General features: G+C 34.9%; 1 protein-coding gene across 3 annotated transcripts in view; it reads right to left on the reverse strand.

The window, feature by feature from the left end:
• The window catches only part of RPS6KA3 (ribosomal protein S6 kinase A3), a 113,367-nt gene that overhangs the window by 86,678 nt on the left and 4,504 nt on the right, over positions 1-22,185 (reverse strand). The window contains exon 1 of one of the 3 annotated variants that reach the window (XM_039247389.1): positions 1,337-1,357. The exons of the other annotated variants lie outside the window; for them this stretch is intronic. The gene's annotated coding sequence lies outside the window, so the exon portion shown is untranslated. Of the gene's footprint in view, positions 1-1,336; positions 1,358-22,185 lie in introns of those variants that run through there. 3 annotated transcript variants of the gene reach the window in all.

A 22,185-nucleotide genomic window follows, 5' to 3' on the forward strand; every position in this document is an offset into this window, starting at 1 on the left:
TGAATTATGAAATACATATATATCTACAGTTAACTACTAAGTTAGTGCAATGAAGAAGTACAGGAGAGTGTTGAGATACTTATTTCACTACCTAATACAGCCAATTTCCCACCAAACAAGGTGAAAGAGATCATTCATACCTGTGGTATATTTTTATACAATGTGGTCAAAGAATGAGTACAGACAAAAAAGGATAGTTTAAAAGTGAGGCAAATGTATTTATCCTCTCTCATCCCACCATTATGCCTTCTAGCCAAAAAACTACAGAGCTTGGCAGATTGTACATATGCAAATATTATGTGAAATACTGGAAAAGGTTAGGAAATGCTAATCATGCTTTACTCTGTTAGTCGGAAATGTGTAAAAGTCAAAAATTAGAATAACGTACAATATGGGTCTCATCAGAACATTCAGACAAAGGAGACTGTTAGCTTGCATTTCAGCAGGAATTGTTTTCAAAATAACTTCTAAGGTTGTGATACAAAATTATCACTTAAGATCATCTTTCTGGTTTCAAGAGGATGAACAATTCAAATCAGTAGTTCTGAACCAAGGTTTCAGGACTTCTACAGTATTCCTAAGTACTTTAAGAAAAAATCTGAAATGTTAAAAATACGAATATTTTACTAAATAAAAGTTTCATCTTAAGCAACTTCATTAAACAGTTTGTTTTATTGTAATGGCATGTTACAACAATGCACATTTCTGGGTTGCTGTTTGATCCCTTTGAAGAAAATATAAAATATGCTAAAAAAATGCTTTGAGTCCAGTAAGAGATCATTATGTACAAGTAAGTATAGAATTAAAAAAAAAAAAAAAGATCTGTGATTGGTAAAATGCTACCTTGAGGCTACTAGGAAATATCTACTGACATCCTCCAATGTAGAAATGAAATATACATATGAACATTGGTAGAAAAGACTTCCTCACAAAGAATTAAGAGCCTGAAATAATAGGAAGGGAGGAGGAAAATAAGGGTCCAGAGCTCTAGTGTGCTAATGTGGAGATCCAAGTTGTAGGAATGAGCAAGGACCGTGTGTGTGTGTGTGTGTGTGTGTGTGCGTGTGTACACATATTTTTTTTTTACCACCTTCAAATTCCCACAAGTACATTTGCCTTTCAAGCTCCCTGATACCAGCAGTAGTTTTCTTGCCCAAAACATATGGAACAGAAGTTGCATGAAAGTGCTGAGGATGAGGCACGAGAAACTTCTCTTGAATTTCAGTTCAGATACCGTGAAATTGTTCAGAATCCAAAGAATCTTCTATGCAATCACATTGAAACAATAAGAAACAAGCATTTTATATTCTTAATAAGGAATGTATATAATCCTTACCAATATGACAGGATTAAGAATCAGCTCCTCATTTATCCTAAGGAAATATCAGAGATGTGTATAAAGACTTATATTCATCATACTCATTATACTGAAAAATAGAAAACAATCTAAATGACCAACAGGGGACTGGTTAAATAAATCATAACACATCTATTCATATGTAGGAATACTATGCAACGGTTAAAATAAGGGCATCAAAAAATTAATGATGCAAAAATATGCTTGTAATATATTAAATTAAAAAGGATACAAACTATATAGTATGACCCCAATTTTGCAATACCCCCAACATGTGTGCATGTAACTGGCAAAACATATATGAAATCTTATCAGTAGTTACCTGGGTCCTAGGATTTTCTTCTTGTACTGTATTTTCAAAATTATATGCATTTATTATCTATTTTTTTATAATGAGAAAAAACAATCAATATAATTAGAAAAATCCATTATTTCTAATTAAGGTGCCCTTATGCTTGCTTTGCTATTCCTTGAGTAACTAAACACCTGCTAGTACTCAAGACTATTCTATTTTCTAGACTAGGGTAGAAATGACCTCTGGTTATATCCATGTTTTTAAGTTTTAGAGGATGCTTTCAAAAGCTTTTTTTTTCCTGTCTGGTCCTGTGGTTGTGGCCTCAGAAAACAGATCAGATCACTTTTAGGCTTGAACCCGACCTTGTTTCTTAGAGTGTACCCCTAAGGGAGATTCAGCTTATGAAACAGGAGTATGTTGAAGTAAGAATAAAGAAATGAAAACAGAGTAGCCAAAATTAAATCTGCATTGTGAACAGCTAATATTAGAATTGACACTGCAGAAAACAATCCATGCCACAGAGGACAAACTTGTGTAAATGAAAAAAAAAAATGAAAGAAAAGATTAAAAAACTATGGAAGACAGACAGAGAAATAATCTATGAATAACAGATGTTCCTAAAGAAAAAAAAAACAGCATTTTAATCAATCAAAAGTATAAGAAAACTTTCCAGTTCTGAAAAAAAATACCTGAGACTGGAGACTGAGAAGGTTCAACAGAGATCATCAACACCAAGACATGTCCTGGCAAATGTTTTTAAATTTCAAGGATAAAGATATAATCCTACAAGCATACAAGCAGAAAAAAACAGGTTATTTTCAAAGGAACTAAAATCAGATTGACCTCAGATTTTTCCTCTGCAACAATAAAATGCCAGAAGACAATGAAGTAATGACTTACAGAGAGCTGAAAGGGGAAAGTTATGATCTAAGAATTGTATACCTTGTCCTAGTTTTTCATGTACAAAGGTCACAGGAAATTATTCTTAAATCTGCAAAGTCTTATAAAATTTCACCATCCTGTTAGTACCTTTTTTCATAAACTGTTCAAAGGTATGTATGTCCTAGACCATTGAAAGAGAATCAAAATAAGAACTTAAGAATATTGAAGTAGGAAAGAACTGGTGAAGTATACTAACACCAACTTACTATTTAGAAACAAATGAAAAAAATAATTAACCCCACTAAAGGAGAAAGGGTCAGTAATGAAAAGTAAATAGTTGATATAAGTATATAAACAATATAAAACTTTAGAAAGCTAAAGGTAAGATTTGTAATCTTAGGCTAAATTAATGTGGACTCAAATAAGGTAGTAGAAGAATTGAGAAAAAGATGTTCAATTCTCTCTTTCCTAAAAGGATTATTTAAAAACCACTGTTTAGTAATTCCCTAATAAATAAAATTTTGCAATGTTCTGAGAAATCACAGGATAACCAATAATTTTATTTATTTATTGCAGTCCAAATCACTAGAGAATAACTGACAAAGACTATATAAAAAAAAGTACTTTACGAAGGCATCACATTCAACTCTAAGAACATGAGGTAGTTATAATTCACCCCAATTTTACAGATGAGGAAACCAAAGCTCAGCAAAGTTAATTAGTGAACAGCAAGAGTAAGACTCAAACCCAGGTCTTCCCAGCTATATAATTCTTTCTTCAATATTTCATAACCTCCTCAAACAAAAACCATCCATATGTCAAGAGAAATAAAAGAATAAAAAACTTGCAACAGAAATTATTCCAAAAGTAATAATGTAAGAAATGTAAAGTTTAAAGTGTCTATTTAAAAGAGAAGTGTCTTACTAGAATTTGATGCTATTACAGAATTATTGACATTTTTATGAGTGATGATGGTATGGTGGTTATGTATTTTAAGTCTTTATCTTTTAAGAAATATAAATGAAATACTGACATATAAACTGATATATCTAGGATTACCTTGAAAATAATCTACCGGAGGCAGGGAGTAAAATAGAGAATGTGTATGGGGGTGGGTGAAGGGAGTATAGATGAAACAAGACTGGCCATGAGTTGATAATCTTTGAGGCTGGCTTATGGGAATATGGTAGTTCATTAGACTATTCTCTCTGGGCACCTGGGTAGCTCAGTCACTTAAGCGACCGACTCTTGATTTCAGCTCAGGTCATGACTGCACAGTTTGTAGGATAGAGCCCCACATTGAGCTCCATGCTGACAGTGTAGAGCCTGCTTGGGATTCTCTTTTCCTCCCTCTCAAAAATAAATAAATATGTAAACCTTACATATATACTAAAAGAGTATAATATATATACTATTCTCTCTTCTCTGGTATGTGTTTGAAATACTTGATAATAAAAACTTTAAGAGTCACAGGTTGTATTTTCTAAAAAGTTAAAAAAAAACACAATTATTTGCTGCCTTAAAATTTTTTTCTTACCATTTATTTTTGAGAGACAGAGAGACAAAGCATGAGCGGGAAGGGGTAGAGAGAGAGGGAAACACAGAATCTGAAGCAGGCTCCAGGCTCTGAGCTGTCAGCACAGAGTCCTAAGTGGGGCTACAGCCCACATGGGAGATCATGACCTGAGCCAAAGTTGGATGCTTAACCAACTGAGTCACCTAGGTGCCCCCCTATTTAATGCCTTAAAAAAAAAAGTGTTTATTTGGAGAGAGAGAGAGAAAGAAGAAGAAAGCCAAGGAGGGGCCGAGAGAGAGGGAGAGAGAATCCCAGGCAGGCTCTGTGCTGTTAGTGTGGAGTCTGACATGGGGCTAGAACCCATGAACTGTGAGACCATGACCTGCGCTGAAATCAAGAGTCAGCTGCCTAATGGACTCAGCCACCCAGGCCCCCCAACTACTTACTGCTTTAAAGAGAAATTCAAACAAAACAGGTAAGAATAGGACAAAGAAAATAAAGTGTTTGTAATACTGAGGCCAAAAATAAAATGTGAGTCAAAAACCTTAAACCAATTAAAAAGGTCATCTGATTTGACTAAAAATATAATTAGTGCTTAATACATATAGTGATAATAATTGCTATCATTTACTGAGCAATTAGCACACACCAGGTAAAGTGTTAAGTACTATAGATCACCTTTGATGCTTTTAACAACTCTGTGAGGCATTATCACTAATTTACAAATGAGGAAATTAATTCAAGATGGGTATGTCAATCTTTTTAAGCACTATATCCTCCAGACCTAGCAAAATGCCTGGCACACAGATGTTCAATAATATTTGTCAAAATAAATAAAGAAGTCTAATATCCTGAGTAAGGCTAATAAGCAGGGCCTAAATTCAATCCCAAATCTGAATCTAAAACCCGTACTCTTAATCACATTTGTATCTTTTAATAATGATATTTCATAGTAATTAATAGTAAAATTGTTTATTTTCCTTCTGTATATGTTTCGCTATTTTTTGTATCTTCTATAATTAGCATGTTATTTTTTCAAACAGGACATTAAAAATAATAAATGCAAAATAGTATTTAACATTTAATGACAGAATAACTACAAAACACAAAAGATGTTTTGGGGACTATAGCATGAAATGATCACAAAATAGAAGGGGAAACTTTAGCACACTAGTATGAGCTAGCATAATGAACAAAATAATGCAAAGCATTTGAAGTAATTTACATTAGGACAGGTAGATATAGATATCGGATTTTATAATGTAAAACAAATATAGGTTCAAATATCTATGAAAATTATAAAGACTGCATCTAGACCATAAATTAAATCCAAAATTCTTCAAATCAGGAATTGTATAAATATTTTCTGATTATGATAAAGAAACTGAATAAAGAAGTAAACTAAAGCACTAGTTCAGAAATTAACATTCTTATAAATAACCACTAGGTCAAGTATATAATAATGGCAGTCATCACTTATGCAATGCTTTTTTTGTTCAAAGTACAGTGTTAGCCATGTTACATATCTTCTCTCATTTAATCCCAAATAATAGTTAATAAACAATGAGATGTGTTATTATGTATAGCAGATAAGAAAAATTGAGTTACAAACCTGCTCAAGATCACAAAGCTATCAGGTTTGCCAATAAGATAACTGAACCCTAGTTTGAATTCAAAGCTCATACTCCTACACAGAAATGCTGTCATATTAGTCAGAATTCATGTACAGATATCTACCTATGCTCATTTTTCTCTATTTATAAAATAAAAATTTGTACTAAAAAGTAGAGAAAGCTAGAGTTCCTCCATGACTTACACAACATGTTCTGAAAGTGTCATTTGTTAAATACACTATTCTAAGAAGGTAATGGTTCATTTTCTAACATATCGTTCAGACATAGTGTTTCAAATTGTATAATTTCCTAAAAGTGATCCCTTTGAATGTATTCACACTCTCAGTACGGCATTTAAAGAAAGAAGAAACCATAAAATTAGATAAACAAAGTAGGGAATATACGGTAAACAGGATTTGCCACTAAACTTACTTCCAAAAAGTAATATGACTGTGGAATAGTCATCATCTTCTGCTACTTATCTGCAATCCATGAGTTCAATGGAACCTTGGCCCGCATGGATTTGAAAGTCTGCCACAGGACTGTGGGCAAATCCTTAAGCCTCTCTGAGTTGTGGTTTCTTCATGCATAAAATATGCGGGTATCTAAGAGCTCTCTCAGCTTGAGAATGTTATCATTTTGTGAGTTTAAGGATTAAAGTCATTTAAATTTTCTAGAGCTTTTAACACCTGAGGAAATTACTGATTCTGTATTTAAAGCTGTTTTTATGTTATTTCTTCTTTTTAAAATTTTTAAATGTTTATTCATTTATTGAGGGACAGAGACAGAGCATAAGTGCAGGAGGAGCAGAGAGAGAGGGAGACACAGAATCTGAAGCAGGCTCCAGGCTCTGAGCTGTCAGCACAGAGCCTGATGCGGAGCTTGAACCCACGAATCATGAGATCATGACCTAAGCTGAAGTCAGATGCTGAACTGACCTAGTCACCCAGGCGCCCCTGTTTTTATATTATTTCTAAGTCTAACTCCTTCTTTTTCTTCTGCATCCAAACTACAGTCTTATCTGTATACTTCAGTGGTACCTTTGTTCCCAAGTGTAAACAGGGGAATATCAAAGAACAATTGTCTAAATGTTGTCACCTGAAAGAGAAATACTAAGAAAAAATAAAGCACTGTTTTTCCATGCAGTGTAAAGGAATCTAAAGCAATGTTATAATTTCCACAACCCAATTTTACTATGCTTTTTTTAAAAAGATATTTTATGTTTATTTTTAAGTAATCTCTACACCCAATATGGGGCTGGAATGAACAACCCTGGGATCAAAAGTTGCATGCTCCACTGACAGCTAGCCGGGTGCCCTCAATTTTTCTGTTCTTAGTTCACTTGTATTGAAAACTAATTGTCAACTTGTTGTTTAAGGTCCTCTATCTATTCCCAAACGATTCCTGCCTTCCTAATACCTTCATGTCTCACCTCTTGGTACTCAGATGGAGTTGGCAGTATTTTCCAAACCTGTCTGATGACCAGAATCACCTGATTCCTGGCAAGGATATATTACCTGGCCTCATCCCAAACTGAATCAGAAGTTCCAGAAGCCCCATGGCCTCATGGCATTTCATTTTTTAAACAGGTACTTTAGATGTCTCCTGTGATTAGACAAGTCTGGGAAATCACAGTGTAGAGAAAAGGTCATGGGCTTTGGAGTCTGACATATTAAGCTTCAAAACCTGACTTTGCCCTTTACTATAGGTGTGAGTTTGGGCAAGTTACCTAACATGAGCCTCAGTTTTCTAATCTGTAATATTTGGATACTAGTTATGCTGGAGGTTGTGGTTAAGTTCAGTGTCAGCTTCTCTTTCCTCCAATGTACTGATCTTGCCAGAGGAAATGACAAGTACAAATGTTTGAGGGGATTCTGAGAAGTCTCATATCCTAATGGGTCCACCTCCATTTAGAGGGCTAAAAATCTGAGTACTAGAAAACTCTTTAAAGCATTACTTGGGTTGCCTAATTTAAGAGTCTCAGGAACAAGTCTAATGATTTCATCTGGTTTCCAGCGGCTTAATGAAACCCTTCTATCTAAAACAGATACACTGTGATGATGGGCTTCAAAGCCCAATCTGTGTTATCTGACTGTGTCAAAAGGACCTGAACCTCTGTTTCCTCTGTTTCCGCATTGGTGAAACAAGTGGTGCTGAAACATTTGCTGAAGTGAACCCAACATACATTACTGATAATGTAATGGTTAACAATCACTTAAAATAAAGATATACATAGTCTTACAAACATCCTTATGAACAAAAAGAAGGCAGCAATAATAGCTTGCAAGTAAATAAAACAAGACAGAATGGGATTTGCTCAAAGACACAATAAATCAGAGCTTAACATCCAAGCAAAATTCCTATTTGTGTACTATCAACTGGATCTTGACACAAGGTGTTTTAGACAGTCGGGAGTTGAATTTACTTGGGAAAAAACAATCCAAACTACTTACTCATTACAAAATATGGGTACACGTACTTAAAAATTACCCCAGGTATAAACACAACCTGGCAGGAAGGCTTATTTCTGAAAAAATAATCAAAGATATAGTTTCTAATTATAGCTCCATGATTAATTCTAGCTGCATATATATTAAACATAAACACTATTAATATGAGCATTTTACTAAAAATTGTTAGTACTAATTGCTCAGATAAGCTATAAAGTAACTAAGAGCCTGAGAAATTTTTTAAAAACTAAAAATCTGGGAACATTCAAGACAGAAGAGTTACTCTCAATTCTTAAAAAATAAACAATAAGAAAAAAAAACTTAAATCCTATCGAAAGTAATTTAAAGAACCATAGCTTTTCTATCAATTTATTCAAATTATTCTTTAATGCAACCAATTTTTCCATTTAGTTTCTGCCCTTTGCTTATTATGTTAATTTTCAAACATTTAATCTTTTTTACTATTTTGGATCAGTTTTTTTCCATTACCATTTCTAACTAGGAAAGCTACTTATTGATTTCTTCCTATATTGTTTAAATACCACCTTATTAGACTCTCACTGGTTTTTTAAAATGTTTTTAATGTTTTATTTGTTTCTGAGAGAGAGAGAGACAGCGTGAGCAGGGGAGGGTCAGAGAGAGAGGGAGATACAGAATCTGAAGCAGGCTCCAGTCTCCAAGCTGGCTGTCAGCACAGAGCCCGACACGGGGCTAGAACCCACAAACCGTGAGATCATGCCCTGAGCCGAAGTCGGATGCCCAACCGACTGAGCCACCCAGGCGCTCCAGACTCTCACTGGTTCTAAAGAACCTTTTTAGGGGTTTCCTTAGATTATCCAAGTAGATGACTGTATCAACTATGAACAGTAATCCTTTATTATTCTTTTTAATACTCTGATTTTCTGGTCTAATTGCATTAGTAAACTCTTCCAGAATGTAAAGTAGAGGTAAAAATAAAAGGCGTAGTCTTAATGAGATGGCCTTAAAATATGTCCCCATCAAGAATGATACTGGCTATTGGTCTGAGATTGTTTTTTAAAAACATTAAGGAAACACTTTTTCGTTCCTATTTTACTAAGTTTTTAATTGAGAATAGACATTGAATTTTATCTAGTGCTGACTTTTTTTAAACCTTTAAATTAGAAATAATTATAGATTCAAAGGAAGTTGGAAAAATAAGAGAGGTCCCATATACCTTTAATCCAGTGGTTGCATCTTACATTAACTTCCTGTCAAAACCAGGAAATGTATACTGTACAAAGCCCAGACCTTATTTAGATTTCACTGGTGTTAAAGGTTCTTGTGTGTGTTCTACACAATTTATCATATTATAGGCTCCTGTATCTACCACCACTATAAAGATACTGAACAGTTCATCACCACCAGGATCTTGTGTGCTGACCCTTTAGAATCCACCTCCCTCCTATCCTCTTTTCAACCCGGGAAACTACTAGACTAGTCTCCATTTCTACAATTTTGTCATTTCAACAATGCTTGTAAATGGAATCATACAGTATGTAACTTTATTCATGGAGTATAAATTCCCTTGGGATCCATCCAAATTGCTGTATGTATTAATAATCCATTTATTCCAGTTGCTGAGTAGCATTCCACAGTGTGGATGTACCACAGCTTGTTTAACCATTTGCCTACTGAATGACATTTGGTTTCAATTTTTTGATATTACAAATAAGGTGCTATGAAAATTAGTGTACAGACTTCTGTTTGGACATGTTTTCATTTCTCTGGGATAAATGCCCAGGAATATCACTGCTGGGTCATAGAGTAAGTTTATGTTTAGTTTTTAAAGAAAAAGCCAAACTTTTTTCCAGAAAGGCTCTATCCTTTTTACATTCCCACTAGCAATGTATGAGGGATCCAGTCTGTCAACATCTTCACCAATATTTGGTATTGTCACTATTTTTTAACTTAACTGTTCTTATAGGTATGTAGTGATTCTCTCAATTTCAATTTTAATTTCCCTGATAGCTAACCATACTGATATCCTTTCATATGTTTATTTGCTAGCCACATATCCTTTTCGGTGAAATATCTATTCATTTCTTTGGTCAGATTTCTAAATGGACTGGTTGGCTTAAGTTAGTTGTTTTGAGATTTCTCTATATATTCCAGATACAAGCTATGTCTCAGATACAGGTTTGCAAATATTTTCACCCAATCTATGCCTTGTCTTTTCATCCCCTTAACAGTTTTTTTTTTTTCCATAGAGCAAATGTTTTGGATTTTTATAAAGTCTACTTTTTTTTCTTTTATGGATGGTGTTTTTGGTGTTTGGTCTAAAAACTCTTGATTTAGCCCAAAGTCCTGAAGATTTTCTTTTAGGTCTCAATTTTAAAAGTTTTTATTTTACATTTAAACCCATAACACATTTTTTTCTGTTGAAGTTGATTTTTTTGTGTCTTTTTAGCAGAAGTTTATTTTCTATTTTTTTATTTTAAATGCCATATAGTTACCAGTGTTATATTAGTCTCAGGTGTACAATATAGCAATTCAACAATTCTATACATTACTAAGTGCTCATCAAGATAAGTATATTCTTAATTTTTCCATGATACTTTTTGAATTAGTTTTCATATGAGGTATGAGGTCAATGTTTATTGTTTTACCAATGGATCTGTAATTGCTACAAGCACCACTGCCGAAAAGGCATTTTTCCAGTATATTACTTTTGCATCTTTGATAAAATCAACTGGCTGTACTGATATGCATCTATTTCTGGGTTCTACATCATATTCCATTGAACTATGTGTTTATCCCTTCACCAATACCATAGAATTTTGACTGCTCAAGCTATATGGTAAGTCTTAAAATTGGATGCAGTGGATCCTCCCACTTTATTTTTATCTTGTATTAAATATTTTAGTTCCTTTACCTTTCCATATAACTTTTAGAATAAGCTTGTGTTAAACCTATACAAGAATTTGGGGAGTCTTCCAACCTATGAACATGGCATGCCTCTCTCTATATTTAGACCTTTGATTTTCTTTTATTGGCACTTTTTAGTTTTCAGTATTTAAGTCCAATGAAGTCCTATACATGTTTTGTTAGATTTATATCTGAGTATTTTTTGAGCAATTACAAATGGTACTGTTTTTCATTTTAGTTTCTATATACTGACACATCCACTGCCAGTATATAGAAATATAATTTATTCTTGTATTCTCATCTTGTATCTTACAAATTTGCTGAACTCATTATTTTTAGGTTTATGTAGATTCCTTGGAAGTTTTCACTGAAGATCATCATGTCACTTGTAAATAGGGACAGTTTTATTTCTTCTTTTCCAATCCATACGTATTTTACTATTTCCTTTTCTTGCCTATTACACTGTTAAGAACTTCCAGAACTATGTTGAATAGCAGTGGTGAGAAAGGACATCCTTGGAGTGCCTGGGTGGCTCAGCTGGTGAAGCATACAACTGCGGCTCAGGTCATGATCTCATGGCTTGTGGGTTCGAGCTCCACATCAGGCTCTGTGCTGACAGCTCAGAGCCTGGAGCCTGTTTCAGATTCTGTGTCTCCATCTCTCTCTCTCTCTCTCTCTCTCTCTCCCCCTCTCTCTCTCTCTCTCTCTCTCTCTCTCTCCCTCTCTCTCTCTCTCCCCACCCTTCCCCCTGATTATGCTCTATCTCTCTTTCAAAAATAAACATTAAAAAAAAACAACCCATCCTTTTCTTGTTCCTGATATTAAGGGGAAAGCACTCAGTCTTTCGCCATTTAGTATGATATTATCTGCAGGTTGGTTTTTTTTTTTTATGTGTTCTTTATGAAACTGAGAAAGTTCCCTTTTATTCTTAGTTTCATGAGTTTTTGCTATGAATGTTTAATCCAGTTCAATGCATTTCTGCACAATTAACAATGTGATTTTTCTTCCTATTTAATATGGTGGACTATACCAAATGATTTTTGAATACTGAGCCAGTTTTACATGCATGGAATAAAATCCATTTGTTCACCATGTACATTTCTTTTCATATGTGACTTGATTTCTTTTGCTAATATTTGTTGAGGATACTGGTCTATACTACTTTCTTTTCCGTACTGTCTTTAGGTCTTCGTTTCAGGCAATACTGGCCTCATATAATGAGTTGTGAAGTGTTTTCTTTTTTCTGGAAAAGACTGTGTAATTCATATTATTCTTGTATTCTTGATATTCCAGATCCTTCTTTTAAGATTTCCTTTCTACCTGAACAACTACTTGCAGTCATTCTTTCAGGGTCTGCTATAGACAAATTCTCTTAGTTTTCCTTTGTGTGAGACTGTTTGTTTTGAATGCACCTTCATTCCTGAAGGATATTTTCACTGGGTATAGAATCCTGGGTTGATAATTATTTTCTTTCTGCACTTGAAAAATGGTGCCATTTCCTTCTGGCTTCCATGGTTTCTAATGTGGGATCTGCTATCATTTAAATCATTGTTTCCTTATATGTAATAGTTCATTTCTCTTTAGCTGCTTTCAACATTGCCTTTTAGTTTGATTAAATTTTTTTGAAAATTGTGGTAAAATACACACAACATAAAATGTACCATCTTAAACAGTTTTTAGTGTACAGTTCACTGGTGTGTTAAATATATTTCCAATGGCATCTGGGTGGCTCAGTCTGTTAACTGTTCTAGATTTTGGCTCAGGTCATGATCTCACAAACTGTGAGATCCAGTCCCACATTGGGCTCTGTGCTGACAGCATGGAGCTTGCTTGGGATTCTCTCTCTCTCTCTCTCTCTCTCTCTCTGTCCCTTCCCTGATTGTGCTCTCATTCCCTCTCTAATAAACATTAAAAATATATATATATATTTACATTGTTTTATGATCAATCTCCAAACATTGTCATCTTGCAAAACTGAAACTCTATACCCATTTTTCCAAAGGTTTGATTTCGATGAGTATGAGCATGGATTATTTTGGGTTTATCTTGTTTGGGTTTTAGTTTCTGGAAATCTGTAAGATTTTGTCTTTTGCCAAATTGGGCAATTTTCAGCCATTATTTCTTCAGGTCCACTGTAAATCTTTTGTTAATGTTCCCCGGGATCCTAAAGCTCTCTTCTTATTTTGTGTCAGTTTTTTTTTTTCTGTTGTTCAAATTAGGCAATTTCTGTTGTTCTATCTTCAAATTTACTCTTTCCTGTTATCTCCATTCTATTAAGCCCATGTAAGAAGTTTATTTCAGTTACTCTCTCTTTCAGTTCTAAAGTTTCCATACCTTGTTTTATATCTTTTCTAAGACTAATTTTTCATTTGTTTCAAATGTGTTTGTGATTGTTCACTGAAGCAGTTTTATGATTGCTGCTTTCAAATCCTTGTCAGATAATTGCAACATCTGAAGCATACTGGTGTTGGTTATCTATTGACTTTTTTCTCATTCATGTTGTGGTTTTCCTGGTTCTTAGTAAAGTGATCTTTAATTGCATAATGGACATTTGGAGATAAGACTCTGGACCCTAATCTTTTCTTAGCAGGTAGTCCACCAGTTGAGATGTAGTGTGAGGGCAAGGTGAATGTGTATGTTCAGCTTTCTGCTGGGTCCCACTGACAACACCCTGGGAAAAATGGAGCAATGACTTGCTTTCTTGAACAGGTGTGGGATGGAAGCTCAGCTATACTCTTGGTCCCAGTAAAGATGGGGCAACAACTTGTACCATCGCACTTCTTCTGAGTAGGGCTGCAAGCTCCCTGATGGATCACACTGACAAAAGGGAGAGAGAAAGCAGAGAGCTGACGCACACTGCTTTGTTGCTGTAAGGTAGAGTGGAAAGCTCAGCTTCCAGAAGGGCTCAACTAACAGGATAAGTGGAGGGCCAACCAGCCCTTCCATCCACCATTTTATTCTGCCTTATGGATGCCAGATGGGGGTGAAGGCTCAGCTGTCCACCAGGCCCCAATTACACCAGGAGGAGGAAAGGAGGGAAGCAGAGTTGACTAGTCCACCTCCAACCATCTTGTTCTACCTTGTTGATTTGGGTGAGGGTGTAGGCTCAGCTCCTCAGTAACAAAGGGCAGGGGGAAGCTTACTGGGGACTAACTAGCCTTGCCTACACCACTTTGTTAAGTCTCATTGTTTCCAGATGGGGGTGGAGGCTCAATCTGGTTCCTAGACCCCACTGACACTACCTTAGTGAGAGCATCATGTCCTTCTGCAGATGGGTGGGATGGGGCAGGGGGCAGTGAGGGAAGATCAGACCCCTGCTCAACTTGTCAAAACCACACAGCAGGGGGACTCAAAGTGTTGTCTGCTTTTGCTAGGCAGGGAATGGAATAGGAGGTCCTTGAGCTGCATAGCTAACATCACCAGGTGGAGGAATTCAATCACTGCCACTTGCTTCTTTGGAGTAGGATAGGGTTTTTCTGGGGTGTCTGGCTACAGTAGGGTGGGTACTGCCAAAAAGATTTACTGTTGTTTAGCGACCCTTTCCCCCGTCACTTGGCTAAAGAGAACAGGCTTTTCTGGGAGCCCCTTTTGTCTGTGCCTGTTGGTGGTTCAGGTTGGAGGCTTTTACAGGACCTGTCCAAGATATACAGGAGGCAATTAAAAAAAAACCCCAAGGAACTCACTCTTAGTGTCATTCCGAGTAGCAAAGTCTGTAGGCAGTCTGCCTTCTTAGTTCCACCTTTCAGTGTTCCTGTGCTTGTTTAACATTTATGTCTAAGGTATTTTAGTTGTAAAAGAGAACCTAGGAGGAATAGGACTCCTCCAACTTGGCGGAACCAGAAGCTTCCCCAAATAATTAATTTTTAATGTTGAAAATAACATTTATCTTCTTTGTGTGTATATGTGTATTTTAAAAGGAACTTTATTACGTGTCAAGGGTAGTAATATTTGCTTTCTAGTCTTCTACATTATGGTTAAAAATACACTATGGAAAACTGCTATAGCATTATGGTTCCTAATTTTCTCTTAAAGTTCGAATTATATCTGTTTGTAACATTCATGGCTAATTTAGCTTGCTTCATGTTATTTAACTACCTGCCCACCTCAATACCTTTGAAGTATAATATTCTAAAGGAAATAATTCTATTTCATTCATCGTCACCTAGTAATATACTTTACACACTCAGAACAGCCAGGGAGAAAAGTTCACTTTAAAATTCATTTATGAGCTCTTTGTGATAATCCAAAGGAAATCTTATTTTTAATTTATCTGTTACATTCCTCTAAGAAACACCCACTCTGCTACCAAAATCCATTGTGATATACTCCTCTTGAATTATACCAACAGCCAGCAGAACTTAAAGGAAAGGAGGCAAATAGGTTTTGTTTTGCATTTTCCTACTTCTTTAAATGAAATACCTGTATATCTCACTTAACCTAAGAAATGGATTCTTGAATTCATTTATCTACTGACTTGTATTTAATTTCAGATAGTCCAGACATTTGGTTTTGATTGGCCTTCAATTATTTCCTGTACTCTTGCTTTAAATAAGAAACTACAAAACAGTATAACAAGACTGAAGACACTGTAAGGAAAAAGTCACTGCTTTGCTCTTTGCCTTCTTGCTATAATTTTCTATAATTGTCATTAACTCTTCATTATGTTCCTCTAGAAACTCTGCTGTGGCTGGGAAAAGCGGTGGTCCAGGTAATGAGGTAACATAAGGTATCTCCAAAGAACACGGGGCTCTATTGACCTACTTGGAAAATCAGCATTCTAGGAAAAGCTTTGAATTTGTCATATATAAAAATGAGAACAAATTGACTGAAAGCACAGATTGAAACTAAGTTTTCTGAAGAACTATGTACAGACAGTCCCTGACTTACGATGGTTTGACTTCTGATTTTTTTGACTTTACAATGGTGCAAAAATGATTATTTAATTTCATTCAGTAGCAACCACACTTTGAATCCTTATCTTTTCCTGGGCTAGCTATATGTGGTAATAATACTCTCTCATGATGCTGGGAGTTGCAAGGAATGGCAGTTCCCAGATGGCCATGTGATCACGAGGATAAACAATCAGTACACTTAAAACCATTCTGTTTTTCACTTTCAGTTCAGTAGTCAATAAATTACATGAGATGTTCAACACTATGTTATAAAATAGACTTTGTGTTAGATGATTTTGACCAACTCTAGGCTAATGTAAGTGTTCTGAGCATGTAAGCATGTAAGCTAGGCTAAGCTATGATGTTTGGTATGTTAGGTGTATTAAATGCATTTCTCACTTATGATATTTTCAACTTATGATGGAACATAACTCCATTTAAGTTGAGGAAGATCTGTATACAACATAGCATAGATAAGGATCTTCCATCAACAGCTTTAGAGCAAACATTCCATTTAAGTCTCTAAATCAGTAAAAAATAAGCACAAGAATTAGTTATGTATACACATGGACGATAAACACATGAAAAGATCCTTAACGTCCTTATTTATTAAGAAAATGCAAATCAAAACCACACTGAGATACCACTTCTCACACACTATGATGGTTATAATGAAAAAGAAAGTAGCAAGTGTTGGTGAGAATGTGGAGAAACTGGAACCCTCACACACTGCTGGTGGAAATGTAAAATGATTCAAGCAAGTTGGAAAACAATTTCTCAGTTATTTAAAACATTAAATACAGACTTACCATATGACCAAGCAATTCCACTCCTAGGTATATACCCAAGAGAATCGAAAAACATACGTTCACATAAAAATTGTGATACAAAATGTTCACAGCAGCATTATTCACCAAAGCCAAAAAGTGGAAACAATCCCAGTGTCCATGAACTGACAAATGGATAAACAAAATGTGCCATATCCACACAGCAGAATATTGCTCAGCCAAAACAAAAATGAAGCACTGATGCATGGTATAACATGGATGCACTTTAAAAATACTGTTAAATGATGTCAGACACAAAGGCCACATATTATATGATTCCATTAATACGAAATGTCCAGAGAAGGCAAATCTATAAAGTAGATTACTGGTTGCTGGGGCTGGGGAAAGGAAGGAATAGGGACTGACAGCTAATGAGCATGGGATTTATTTTTGGGGTGATGAAAATGTTCTGGATTAGTGGTGATGGTTGCAGAACCTTGTGAATATACTAAAACCTACTGAATTGTATACTTTACAAGAGTGAATTTTGTGATATGTAAATCATATCAAAATTTAAAAAAAGATTAAGGTTTTTTAACCTAACAGGTAAAAAAACACAAAGGAAAAAAACCTGCCAACGATCATGCGAAATTTCTTTAAATTTCCTTTTCTTATACTGTAGCAAGATAGATGGTAACTTTTTCAGACTGAGTAAGATCCTATTTTCTGACACTTTGAGGGAGTGTCAAATTCACTTTTCTGAAAATATGCAAATATAAGGAGATAATGATTTAGTAACTGGCAATTCAAAAACAGAGCACAGGTACCTGAGCACACACCTAGGGACTTCTATATGAAGAGTTGATAACTAACATCTGGGCAGCCCCTCCTTTTCCAAAGACTGTAGTTTTTATTTCAAATGTTCATTTATAAGACAGCTATTTAGAAATCCCAAAACATTTTCCTGTACAATGTCACCATGTTTCTCAGGCCAGCTCACAAAAGCCTATTTAACCCACAATTTGTTTGGCTGGAGAATAGTACCAAATTAACTTTTCTAACTCTACCTATACATTCCCATAGAAATATCTTCTCATGTAAACCATCTAGAACCTTTCTCCCTCATAGGAGATTTCATCTAGAACAAGTCACTCACCTACATGCTGTTCTCAATTCAAGCAGGGTAATCTAGTGGAAAGTCAGAGGAATTTGCAACCTGGGAGACTTGGGTTTGAATCCTGCCTTCTCTACTTACTAGTTGTGCAACCATGAGCAGCTTATTTAACCCTTCTAGGCTTCGTTTCTTCATGTGTATGTTGAGAAGAATTATATCTACCTCATTCGAGTTGATATAGACACTGTCCAGTCAGAGAGGGCATTCAGTAAACATTAATCTATAGGATGTATCAATCCACTTTTCCAGTATTAATTAGCATAGTATATTGAACAAAATGCAACATTTTTTGATAGCTAAATTTCCCCAGTGTTATCATTTGAATGAGAAATGTCACTGTAAAACTACCAAAACTAGAAATTGCAGAATGGTAATTTGAAGGGCACGTACCATGTAGTAGAGTTTATAAAAAATTTTCAGGGTAGTTGAGGAACAAGACAAAGCTGATTAAACGTAATTTGAAGGAGCATAGTAAATATTTTTTTCATTTAGAAAAAAACTTTAGCCTATTAATTTCAAAATACAATTAATAGAATCTAGGGCTTGAAAAACACTGATGTAGGGGGAAAAATAGTTCAATTTGTACTAATCCTCTAATCTAGAACTGTGCTGTTCAATGTGGTAGCCAAAAGCCACACATGCCTATTTAAATTTAAATTAAATTTAAATTCAGTTCCTCAGCCACACTAGCTACATTTCAAGTGCTCAATAGCCACATTCGGATAGTGGCTACTAAACAATGCCATCTAGAAGTTCTAGAAGTTTTTGTTTGTTTGTTTTTTTAAGTGAATCTTTCCAATTATTTTATACTGTTCTGAAGCTCTTACAAGTGAAAAACTGAAATAACGTTTTGGGTAACTGAGGTTTTTAGTATAGGTCCTACGAGATTTCTGGAGAGAAGTTTTCTGCCAAAACACTGTACACGAGATACACTGCAATCTATTATGCCAAAATGATCTTTTGCTTCAGACGATCATTTGACATCTGCTTCTAACACATATCAAATGACTGAACCATGTTTCCTATAACAAGCTCTGTGGACGACAGGATTAGAGAGGCAAGCTCACAGAGATCTAGATGACCAGGTCAGGTTTGAAGATGAGATCATGATTATCAAGATTATAAAGGGCAATTTACATGGTAGACTAAACATAACTAGGTTTTAAGGTACATAAGATACCATGGATATATTAGTTAAGAGAGGGAAATCTGATTTAAATTATGCTACTGCTGTAATTCTATTCGTACTAATAGAAGAATGACAGGAAGTATAAAAACGCTTTCAGATTTACAATAAATGTAGGGTAGCTAATAGTCAGGAAATGAACACTATTTCGTAAAAAAAAAAAAATCCCAACAAAAATCTCCAATAGACAACGTGGAGACCTAACTCCAGGTGGGGCAGCAGGGCCAGCTTTCTGTCTTGCAGCCACCTGCTCTTTAGCTTATTCAGTGTTTTCTAGTTGACAACTTCCAGAGAGGAAGGTAAATATGTGGAGCAGGCAATGCCAGTAAGTGAACCATTAAGTCACTGTATGTTGAAACATAAAACACTGTTTTTCAGCAGGTAATATGTCCAAAATGCCCTTGATCCCAGAGGTATGTGTATATGACGGGCAGAGATCACAAAAAGGGTAAGGATGCTATTTTACATTATTAGGTAAGCTGCAAGTGTAACAAGGTTCCCAAGTTAAAAATGACTGCATCAAAATATCATTACCCTTAGCTATCTGTTTTCTAGTAACTGCAAATTAGAAGCAATTAATTTAAAAAGGAGAGTGGGAGAGGTAGACAGATTGATGGCAGCATGAAGTTGCCAAATGATAAAAAGAGTTTTTAAGAATTACGAATTGGAGACGTAAGTTACAGAGCAAGTCAATATAGAGACCACCTAATAAGGGCAACTAGCTTGATATTAAGGTAGAATATGACCATTAATTTTCAGAACACGGAGTAAAAAAGTTTGTTATCTTAAACTTTTATTTAGATTATTATATTTAAATATTTAGCCCACAATAGATGAAAAATTGTTGTACAATTTGCAGAATTTCAACCCAAAATCAAACAAAAACTGTTGAAAGTTAAAGAAAAAAAGCTTTGATAGAGTCAATTAAACATAACAGCCCATTTGCAGGCAATGCTGGATTATGTTACTATAGTTACCAGACTGTCCAAAACTGTTCTTCAAAGCACTTGTGTCCTTTGAGACTTCAGTATGGTTCATGAAAAAGGGGTTCTGATATCAAGTCTCAAATGCTGTAGGCTATATCCTTTTTGCAGATTCATCAGGTACAACACCATCTTAAAAGTTCTATGAAGTTATGCAGTAAAGACATTGGTCAAATCCTGTTTAATTCTATAATTCCCAAACTTATTTGATTAGGTCACACTCCTTTGGTTTGTATGTTTTTGGTTTTGGATGGCAGAGATGGTTGCTGGGGCACAGATACACCGTTAACATTTAAGAGACTTCTCAGTTAAAAATACTGTATATTGTATATAAAGTTCCTTAAGTACAAATACCACATAACAGACCAAATCCAAAGGATTTTATATTTAAACAGAAAAATCTAGTTTCTCATGGTATATTCAAATAACCAAAACAAATGTATTTAGAGTAATGGGGAGGGAGGTGTGTCATATTAATTTCTGTCCCTAAAAGTAAAATTAACAGAATCAGTCCTAAAGTATAAAAAGGTGTGTACATTTTGTTTTGGTATGTTTTAGAAAATAAGTTAAAATTTTACGTCTTGAGACTATATTATATTGACTTCATACATTTCTTCAGGGACACACCTCCTTCAAGAAGTTGACAACCAGGATACACCAGGTTTCACCAATTATAAGACACTATCATGTGCAAGATACACTATTATCTTCTTAATCACTACGGAAAAAGAAAAACCATTGCTAATTAAACTATGGCATGCCATGGACTGTGAGATGCCTTCCAATTTGACCAATGTTGAAATGTGAACTTTCCTTTCTTCCTTCTTCCACACATATTCTTCAAATGTTCTTTATGTTTTTCCCCTTTAAAGATGATATCAAAGAGGGGAACAATACAAAAAGGGACAGGATTCAAGAGATTTGCATTTACTATACCCTTACAATTACATTTGGATATTACAATGGTTCTGTTTAAACAGATCAAACAAATCATTTTTAATTGTTCTACTTGATTCTAAAAAAATTACCCCAGAGGAAAAACACAGAACTTCCTCAGACAATTCTGTTAGAGAGAGGATTCATTATATTATTTATTAAACACTTAAACCATGCACTGAACCACGTACTTTTTCTATTTTCATTTCATTTCTTACCACAACCTCTTACCTATGAGGTAGGTATTATTTCATCCTTATTTTACAGATTAGAATGTTGAAGCACAGAGACCTTAAACAACTTGGATAAGATTATTAAATTATTAAGTGGCAGAGCCAGGACTCAAACCCAGGTCTGTATGGCTCCAAAGCTTATGTTCTTTAACATTTTGCCATACATCCAAATTATCTCATAAAGTGCCTTCTCAATTTTAAGGAGGGAAGTGAAACTGAAATATTTCATTGCTAGTAACTAATGTATTTGCTTAAAATAGGTCAAATATATAAAAAAATAGTTATGTCTTATATGGATACATTTTATACTAAATCTGTTTCATAAAATGCATATATTATGTTTTTTAACTCTACATTTTATAAGAATTAAAATTTATAGTTATTTTATCTTTGCTTTTATGTTATTTCGTACTAAATTGATAAACTGGACTATATGAGATCTGCTAATTGTTTCAGATTAATGATATGGAAAACTGTATCAATTCTGACGTGCAGGAGGGCAAGACAGCTAATGCCAAGTATTAAAATGCAATTGATTGCTTGCATTTTATATTATGTGAATTGGGGAATCAGATATACAATACATGTATTTGCACAATTGTATCCCAATGCTTTAAAACTTGTTACCAACCAAAACACATAAACAACTGAGCTCTCTCACACTTGTGCATTACCAAGAGACCACCAAGATGTCACTGTTGTACACTGTAATCTGAATCACTGGGTCTAAAGCATCTGGTCTGCACTTGCCAAACCGGGGGTTTCCACGTCACCCAACATTCACAGCCTGGTATATCACATGTCCCTGAGCACGGAACTCAAGCAAATCTCGTTCATGATCACAACAGTATGAATTTTTTAGTATGGGACAAATTTTTAAAAAATCTTTGCAACAATTCTGCCATTCTGACTTCTGATAAATGAATGACCTGCTACATTTTTGATCAATCTCTAATGTCCCTGGTCAAGAGTGCACATCCCAATTATGCCACTCTCCTTATATAAAAGATAAACT

The sequence above is a fragment of the Hyaena hyaena genome, unplaced genomic scaffold (genome assembly GCF_003009895.1).
Source record: "Hyaena hyaena isolate Hyena2069 unplaced genomic scaffold, ASM300989v1 scaffold_295, whole genome shotgun sequence".
NCBI classification, from domain to species: domain Eukaryota; kingdom Metazoa; phylum Chordata; class Mammalia; order Carnivora; family Hyaenidae; genus Hyaena; species Hyaena hyaena.